The 10,332-nt window shown below is 35.8% G+C and overlaps 1 pseudogene; it reads left to right on the top strand.

Moving 5' to 3' along the window:
• Nucleotides 1–442: 442 nt before the first annotated feature.
• LOC120229954 lies at nucleotides 443–1,512 on the top strand (annotated as a pseudogene).
• Nucleotides 1,513–10,332: the final 8,820 nt, after the last annotated feature.

Genomic DNA, 10,332 nt, shown 5'->3' with positions numbered 1-10,332 from the left:
ACGAGTCAGCAAGGTCAATGCTATTGGTATAATGTTTAGCTGAGCTACTGAGTCCTGCTGTTTCATGGCCACGTATTTCCTCCTGATTTGGCTGCCTGTTGAGTAGCTTTGGGTTCAAGGTAAAGCCTTGCAAATTTGCAAAACATTTTTTGCAAATTTGCAAAACATTGCAAATGCACAAGAAATTATCCCCACTACAGGATAAACTATTTATTAGTGAAATTATTCAAGAGTGAGACTTAATTCATCCTCTAACATGATCTTGTTAAATAAATATTTGTGGAAAAGAGGGGAGTATAAATCGAGAAGGGCGGAGGGAAAAGAGGAAAAGGGAGAAAATGAGGAATTTGTTTCAGGAATAATTTGTGGTAATAAAAATTGTTTACTGTGGGTACTTTCGGAGAGTGAGAGCATAGGAAAAAAAGTCAGAAGTCAGACTGAAATGAAGACTCCTTTCTCCAGTGGTCATACTATAAAAAGAAAGTAGATTACAGCATTTTATAAGTAGATGGAGTTAAACTAAACACAAAATATAAATGACTAGTTGAAGAAAAAACTTATTTTCCTCGTGGAAGATTCAACACTGCATCAATGGATTTACTACTCACAAAAAGTGGTGAAAAGTATGCATTTTATTTTTATTTTGAAATTGGAGTTGACTTCTGAGATTGTTTTTAAATAATTATAGTTCTTTTCTGATGTTTATTTTTTTTAATTTGCCAAACATCTGGATTTGGGCTTTTAATATAAAGTTAAGTTTTATTTTTTCATCCATAAATATTAACCTTTTTCTTCCGCTTTCTAAACCCTAATAAAAAGTTCAAAAATTTTGTTAAGATTTCAATGCATCTGGTAAAAGTCTCTTCTTCCCATAGGCAGTAATGCTATTATCGTTAGAAATTATCTTGGTTAGAATTTTACAAATGTGTACATTTAAAAATTATATAATTATTTTCATTTTGTTACAAAGAATAATTGATTTGTTTTCCATCAGCCTTAAAATATTTTGACCATCATAGAACTGGGGTCTTTAAAACACATATGCTTCTGGATGCCACAAGACATTTTGATTCAGTGGAAAAAGCATGGTCCTCCATTTATTACCAAACATCTTTTTTCCGTGAAAGACGAAAATTATATCCCAAGGGAAATTGATTGGGTAGCCGCAGACAATGACACAGCCATTGTCATTATCCTAGGCCAGTACTTCAGACCCTTTCCTGTCAAGATTTTCATCCATAGGGCCATCAATGTTCAAATTGAACATTGAACATCTGTTCTTGCAATGCCCAGAGACCAAGGCAATCCTTAAAACTGAAAACACCAGAGATGATTAGTGATCTCCATGGATATGTTCAAAATCTTATCATAAAGGATATTTTTGTGCATCTCATTGTGGGTATTATTAATGTTTGGGAGATGACTATTGCATATGGCACTAATGATAATGCCCATCCACCTGATTATGTGACTGGAAGTTATATTAATATGTTCTTAAACTATATTTTCTAGAGGAAAAATGTAGAAAAAGAGTACTAGCTATTCTCTATAGATGACCTAACTTAGACTGCCAGGGTGGTTTAATGTAATCCAACAATAAAGAAAATTAAAACAAATTAATGTAGTAAAATATATGTAACATAAAAATTACCACTGAAACATTTTTAAGTGTTTATTCGGGGCTCCTGGGTGGCTTAGCCGGTTAAGCGTCCGACTTTCGCTTAGGTCATGATCTCGCGGTTCGTGGGTTCAGGCCCCGCGTCGGGCTCTGTGCTGACTGCCAGCTCAGAGCCTGGAGCCTGTTTCAGAGTCTGTGACTCCCTCTCTCTCTGACCCTCCCCTGTTCACGCTGTCTCTCTCTCTCTCTCTCCTAGAAATAAATAAAAAACATTAAAAATTTTTTTTTAAAAAGTAAGTGTTTATTCATTTTTTGGAGCGGGGGAGAAAGAGAGGGAGACAGATGATCCAAAGTGGCTTCTGGGCTGACAGCAGCAAGCCCAACGTGGGGCTCGAACTCAGACTGTGAGATCATGACCTGAGCTGAAGTCAGACACTCAACTGACTGAGCCACACAGGTGTCCCCATTTAAACAATTTTTAAGTGTACAAATCAGTGGCTGTGCAATTTAGATACATTCACAATATTATGCAAACATCATCATGATCTATCCCCAGAACTTTGCATCATCCCAAACAAAAACTATGTCCGTAAACTAACCCCTCATTCTCGGTTATCCCCAGCACCTGAGAACCACTATTCTATTGTCTCTATGAATTAGATTATTCTCAGTATAGCTCATAAAGCGAAATTATACAGTATTTTTCTTTTGTATCTGCTTATTTCATTCAACTTAATGTAATCAAGTTTTATCCATGTTGTTGGCACGTGGTAGAATTTCCTTTTTTAAGGCTGAATAATATTTCATCTATCTATAGATATATATCTATATCTATACATATATCTATACACACACATTTTCTTTATCCATCATCTGTCAATAGACACTTGGGTTGTTTCTACTACTTTTGGGTGAATGTGAATAATGCTGCAATGAAGAGATAACCAAAGTTGAAGGAATGTCTTTAGTACTGTGAGGACAGAATAGTAGATCATCATTCATAATTCAATTGTAAGAAATACAATGCCCAGAAACGAATAGTCTAAATAATTTAAGTTTAGAGAAACTTTATCTGTAGGAGAAAACTTGGTGGAATCATAAAAGAAGTCTTCTTGCTTAAGAAAATGACTTGGAATTTGGTAACCAGTTGTTCTTTGGATTCCAGTAAGAGTCGGAGATCACGGTCAAAAACCCACAAATGCATTGACAAAAAACAAGTATCGAGGTCAACATACAGATCCTGAAACGCTGCTTCTTGCTGACCCTAAGATTATGAGGTGAGATGCCCTCCAGAGGACCTGAAATGGCCTTATAAACTTTGTCTCTAACTATTCCTTTCAGCATGAAAGAATTCACTCTTCCCATTAACATGTTCAAGGTCTTGAGACTGGAACCATTGTTACTCCAGTAACTGTTGTTACTCCACATTTGAAATGTGTTTCCTAGTGAGAGGAAGTGAAATGATAATACCATAGCATTAGTGCCATGGCCAAGTCACATAGGTTAGGACTGGGATCCTCTCAACAAGGGAACACACATTAGAAAGCTCTTTCTTGTATCAAACTTACCCACTAGCTCTAAATCTTTTTAAATACTTCAAAAAAAAATCTTTTTAAAAAAAGTTGTCTCTATAACCAAACTTGGGCTCGAACTCACAACCCCAGGATCAAGAGTCACACGCTTTATTGAGAGAGCTAGCCAGAAACCCCTAAAGGAAACCTTCAAGATAAATGCATTCTTCCATGTACTGCATTCTTATCTGCTTTAAATGAGTAAGCATTTTCCCTCTGAGGCCACTTCACGTTTCTTCATCCTAATTCTAATACAACAAAGTGTCTAGGTTTTTCACCATGGCTCTTCTCTGAATACACTGAAGTTTGTCTATGTCACTCTACAACAGGCTTTCCACCCCATCTCACATGCTCTAATGCAAATGTGATCATTAGTATAAAATAATGAGAAGCTATTATTTTTCTTGTTCCAGAACCGTGCTGTACAACAGAATAGCTTTGAGTCACATGTGACTGTTTACGTGAAGGGAAAAATTAGCTCCTTGGTTTCAACAACCACATTTCAAGTGTTCAACAGACACATGTGTTTAGTGGCACTACACTGCCAGCACAATATTTGCTTTCATTTGCTCCTGGAGAGTATTTTTAAAGACGTTTTATTGTATTTGGATGTGTTTTAAAGAATAAGTTAGTGGTATTTTATTAATTTTAAGATGAGTAAAATAATCAAATGCTGTTAAGTGTTAAAGTCTTGACTTTTAAGTCATTAACTTCTGGCTCAGTCTTTTAAAGAAATTCTGGTGTCTACATATTTTATAATGTTTTGACCTTGAAATGATAGTTTCAGGTTATTGCAGATATTGACTATATTTGCTAATGTCTAAGACTGAACTAAGCCACTTGAAATGGTAAAAAGTTCTCTATTGGAATTATCAGGCTTCTTTCAAAAATCCATGTATACACAATGGAATGATACTAGAAATCATTAGCATAAGGAAAACAGAAAAATACACAAATATGTGGAAATTAAACAATGCACTGTTTATCAATAGGTCAAAGAATAAATAAAATTTAGAAAATATTTGGAGACAAGTGAAAATAAAAACACAACATGCCAAAACTTCTGGGATGCAGCAAAAATGGTACAAAAAGGTCTTACCAACAAATAGTACTGCAAAATTGGATAGGACAACAAAGTGGACAACCCAGAAGATATGATGAATTCCTAGAACCATATAACCTAAGACTGACTCATGAGGAATACATTTAAAAAAATGTATAATTACACTTAATACAAGGAGTTTATTGAAGAAGTAATCAAAAACCTTGCCCAAAAAGAAAAGCACCGAACCAGATGGCTTCACTGGAGATTTCTACTAAACATTTAAAGAATAATTAATACCAATCCTTCCCAAATTCTTACAAAGAATAGAAGAGGGGAGCACTGACTAACTCGTTCTATGAGGCCAGCAATCCTCCAATACTAAAGTCAGACAAAGACACAAAAAGAAAACTACAGACCAATATCCCTGTTGAATATTAATGCAAAAATGCTAAACAAGATACTAACAGAGTGAATTCATCAGCACATTAAAAAGATCTTATGTCCTGACCAAGTGGAATTTACATCTGGAACCCAGGACAGCTCAGTATATTAAAAATGAGTGTAATGCACTACATTGATAAAATAAAGGTCAAAAGCCACATAATCTTAGTCAATGCAGAACAAAACATCCGACAGAATTCTATGTCCTTTTGTAAGAAAAACAGTCAACAAACTAGGAATAGAATAAAACTCACTCAAAATAATCAAAGCTGTATATCAAAAGCCCACAGCTAACATCATATTCAATAGGGCAAGCTTTTCCTGTAAGATCAGGAAAAAGCAAGGACTTGTAGAACATTCACCACCAGTATTCAACATAGTACTGGAAGTTCTAGCCAAACCAGTTAGATGAGAAAAAGAAATAAGGGGCAAATTGGAAAAGAAGTTAAAATTATCTTGTATTTTAAAAATCCTGAGGATTCCACAACAGAACTGTTAGAACTAATTTAACAAATTTGCAGGACACAAAATCACACTTGAAAATCAGTTGCATGTCTAACTAACAATGACCAATCTGAAAAGGAAATTAAGAAAATCCCATTTGCCATAGCATCTAAATGAATAAAATACTTCGGAATAAATTTAACCAAGGAGGTAAAGGACTTGTGCACTTGCAATATAAAACATTGTTAAAAGAAATTGAAGAATAGGGGCACCTGAGTGGCTCAGTTGGGTAAGCATCTAACTTTGGCTCAGGTCATTATCTCATGGTTCATGAGCTTGAGCCCCGCATTGGGCTCTGTGCTGACAGCTCAGAGCCTGAACACTGCTTAGGATTCTGTTTCCCTCTCTCTCCCCCCACCCCATTTATTCTCTCCCACTCTCTCTCTCATACACACACACACACACACACACACACACACACACACACACACACAAATAAATATTAAAAATTAAAAGAAAAAATTGAAGAAGATACAAATAAATGGAAAAAACATACCANTCTCTCTCTACACACACACACACACACACACAAATAAATATTAAAAATTAAAAGAAAAAATTGAAGAAGATACAAATAAATGGAAAAAACATACCATAGTTGTGGATTGGAAGACGTAATACTGTTAAAATGTTCACACTACCCAAAGCAATCTACGAAATCAATCCTTATCAAAATTACAATGACTTTTTTTCTGGTAGAAATTGAAAAACATTCTTAAATTCATATGGAATCTCAAGGGACCCTGAAGAGCCAAAGCAAACTTGAAATAGAAGAGCAAAGTTGGAAGACTCAGGTTACCTGATTTCAAAATGATATTACAAGGCAACAGTAAATAAGATGGTATAATATGTGCATAAAAATAGTCATATAGACCAATGGAACAGGACAGAGGACCCAAAAATAACCCCTTGCATATATGACAAAATGATTTTCAACAAGGGTGCCAAGACAGGACAGGGAAAAGAAGTTCTTTTCAATAAACGGTACTGTAAAACTGGATATTCACATGCAAATAAGTTAGGTTGGACCCTTACCTTATACCGTTTCATAAAAACTAACTCGAAATGGACTAAAGACATATATATAGTATCTAAAACTATTCAAACCCTGGAAGAAAATGTAGGGAAGAGCTTAGAACATTAGTTTTAGGCAATAACTTCTTTGTTAGGATGCCAAAAGCACAGGTAACAAAAGAAAAAATAGATAAATGGGAATACATGGAGTTTAAGAAATTTAGCCTGTCAAAAGAATCAACAGAAGGAAAAAAACCTACAGAATGGGAGAAAGTAATTGTAAATCATTTATCTGATAAAGGGTTAATATCTAGAATACTTAAGAAATATTACAATTCAACAAGAACATGATAAACAATTAAAAAATAAGCAAAGAGGGGTATCTGGATGGCTTGGTCAGTTAAGTGTTTGACTCTTGATCTCAGCTCAGGTTGTGATCTCATGGTTCATGAGATCACACCCCACATCAGGCTGGCTGCTGACACTGCAGAATCTGCTTGGGATTCCCTCCCTCCCTTCCCCTCTCCTTCTTCCCCCTCTCTACCCCTCCCTCAAAATACACTTCTAAAAAAAATTTAGGCAAAGGACTTAGACATTTCTCCAAAGAAGACATACAGATGGCCACCTTACACATGACAAGATGCTCAACATCACCCATCTTTAGGCAAATGAAAATCAACACCACTATGAATTATCACCTTAAACCTGTCAGAATTGCTAGAATCAAAAAAAGAAACAGTAAGTATTGATGAGGATATGGAGGAAAAAGAACCCTCAATTCACTCTTGGCAGGAGCATAAACTGATGCATACACTGTAGAAAGCAGTATGGAGTGTCCTCAAAAAATATAAAGGAGAAATACCATATGACCTATAATTCCAGTCTGAGCATTCATCCAAAGGAAATAAAAAGAGTAGTTCAAAAAGATAAGTGTATTCTTATGTTTATTGCAGCGTTATAATAGCCAAGATATGGAAGCAACACATATCCATCAATAGATAAAAGGATAAAGAAGATGAAATACACACACACACACACACACACACAGGAATATTACTCTTGTATTTAAAAAAATGAGATCTTTCCATTTGTGACAATTAGGACAGACTTAGAGGATATTATGCTAAATGAAATGATTCAGACAGAGAAAGACAAATACATATAATTTCACTTATATGTGGAATCTAAAAAACAAAAAAAATGAGTAAGTGACCAAAAAGCAGAAACACACCCATAAATACAGAGAACAAACTCCTGGTTGCCTTAGAGGAGGAATATGTGGTATGGGCAAAACAAATGAAAAGGAGTGGAAGACACAGACTTTCAGTTTTGGAATGAATAAATTATGAGAATACGGGGTACAGCGTAGGGAATATAGTCAATGGCATTGTAATAGCATTGTATAGTGACAGATAATAGTTACACTTGTGGTGAGCACAGCATATAGATTTATCAAATTACTATGTCATGCACCTGAGACTAATGTATGTCAACTGTACTTCATTAAAAAAAAAAAAACAATTAGCGGACCTGGGTGGCTTAGTCAGCTAAGCATCCAAATTCGGTTCAGGTCATGATCTCATGGTTTAAGAGGTCGAGTCCCACATCGGGTTCTCTGGTGTCAGCTCAGAGTCCACTTCAGATCCTGTCTCCCTCTCTCCCTCTCCCACTCGTGCTTCCTCTATCTCAAAAATAAACATTTAAAAACATTAAAACACACACACACACACACACACACACACAATGAGATATCACCTCACACATCAGGATGGCCACTATCTTAAGAATGGAAAATAGTGTTAGTGAGGATGCAGAGAAGTTGGAACCCTTATGTACCATTAGTGTGAATATGAAGTGGTGCAGCTATTATTGAAAACCATATGGGGGCTCCTCCAAGAGTTAAAAATAGAATTACTATATGACCCAACAATTCTACTTCTGGGTATACATCCAAAAGAAAGAAAATCAGGTTTTCAAAGAGATAATATACTTTCATGTCCACTGAAGCATTATTCATGAAAGTCAAGACATGGCAACAACCCAAATGTTAATGTTAATCAACATATAAACAGATAAAGAAAACATGGTATATACATACACTGTAATAATACAATCTTTAAAAGAGGGATCTGTCACATGCTACAACATGGATAAATGTAGAGAACTTCTGCTAAGCGAAATAAGCCAGTCAATAAAGGATAAATATTCTATGATTCCAATCAAAGTTTCTAAAGTAGTCAAAATCATAAAAACAAAGTAGAAAAGCAAATATCAAATGTTGAGGAGGAGGGTATTACTGTTTAGTGGGTATTAGTGTTGCAAGATGGGAGCTCTAGAGATCAACTGCACAACAATGTAAATATACCTAATGCTATTGCACTGTATATTTAAAAATGGTTAAGTTGGTAAATTTCATGTGTTTTTTTAATCACACAAATTCCTGATGGTTGTTCTTTTCCCTTCATAGCAAATAAACTTTAACGTGGGAATCAAGAGTATTTCATTTTTCTTTTTTGCCCAACCTGCTGAAATGAAATATTTTTAGCTGCTCCATAACCAACAATGACTTGAATTCCTTATCTTCTTCCATAAGGAATCAAAATTAGGAAGCACGTTGTTTAAAACCTCTTGCTTTAATAAAATAGCATGTGAACTGGCTTCAGGTATAAGTCATGCTGCAGACATAGCTTGCTGCTGCTCCATTAGGACTAATCCCAATGCTCTTTTCTATTCTACACCACAGTTCACAAAATAATGCACATGAAAATTCTTCTTTTTTTTTTATCCTATGACATATCTTTTTATTTCTTTCTTAGTTATGTTTTACCAGCACATTTTTTTAAAATTTATTTTTATAGTTTATTGTCAAGTTGGTTTCCATGCAACACCCAGTGCCCATCCCAACAAGTGCCCTCCTCCGTGCCCATCATCCCCCTCCCCCTCTTCCCCACCCCGCATCAACACTGTTTGTTCTTGGCATTCAAGAGTCTCTCATGGTTTACCTCCCTCCCTCTCCCCAACTACTCCCCCGTCTTCTCTCCCATGGTCCTCCGTTAACTTCCTCCTAATCCACCTATAACGTGCAAACATATGGTAGCTGTTCTTCTCTGCCTGACTTATTTCGCTCAGCATAACACCCTCAAGGTCCATCCATGTTGCTACACATGGCCAGATTTCATTCTTTCTCATTTCCATGTAGTATTACATTGCATAGATAAACCACATCTTCTTGATCCATTCATCAGTTTATGGACACTTAGGTTCTTTCCATGTTTTGGCTATTGTTGAGAGTGCTGCTATGAACATTGGGATACATGCACCCCTACGCATCAGCACTCTTGTACCCCTTGGGTAAATTCCTAGCAGTGTTATTGCTGGGTCCTAGGGGAGTTCTATTGTTAATTTTTTGAGGAATCTCAACACTGTTTTCCAGAGGGGCTGCACCAGTTTACATTCCCACCAACAGTATAGGAGGGTGTCCATTTCTCCACATCCTCACCAGCATGCTGGCGAAAATTCTTCTTCTAAAGCATGAGTTTTCAATGACAACCAGAAGCAAAAAATCATCAAGTGCCTCAGTCTCTTATAAATGTGTACAGATGCCAAGAACTTATTCATACTCTACATTATCAATCACTTCAACCTACCACAAAGCAAAATGTGCTCTAGTACACACCTCTCAGTTTTACACTGTATGCTACTGACATAGTGTTTGTGCAGCAGTATCACTTGATGAAAGAATTTTATCAACAGTTCCTTCTGATTTAACACTAACCATGTTTGTCATTAACTCATGATTGGCTTTATAAACTTATCAGTGGTTTGATTTGTACCTTTCTCTTTATGAGGAATGCAATACTGAGTGATATCTTGGTAATCTAGCTTTTCCTTTGGCTTTATTGATAGAAATCAAATTTGTACTGGAAGGCCTTATTTTGTTCTTGCCCTAGAAAACACAGATTGCTTTAGCAGAGGACTGTGCTTTGTATGACAAGTATAAAATCTTTGATGGCTTTCAACTTCTGTGTTAAATAGAACATTTTTTTTTACAGGTGATAGAAATCCACCTCAAACCCCTTAATGAGGGGTGGGAAGGAATGTATTAACTCATAACTGGAAAGTGCAGAGAGGGCAGAAAA

The sequence above is a fragment of the Hyaena hyaena genome, unplaced genomic scaffold, assembly GCF_003009895.1.
Source record: "Hyaena hyaena isolate Hyena2069 unplaced genomic scaffold, ASM300989v1 scaffold_37, whole genome shotgun sequence".
NCBI lineage: Eukaryota > Metazoa > Chordata > Mammalia > Carnivora > Hyaenidae > Hyaena > Hyaena hyaena.
Note: the sequence above shows the minus strand (reverse complement) of the source record. Positions and strands in the feature narration are given on the sequence as shown.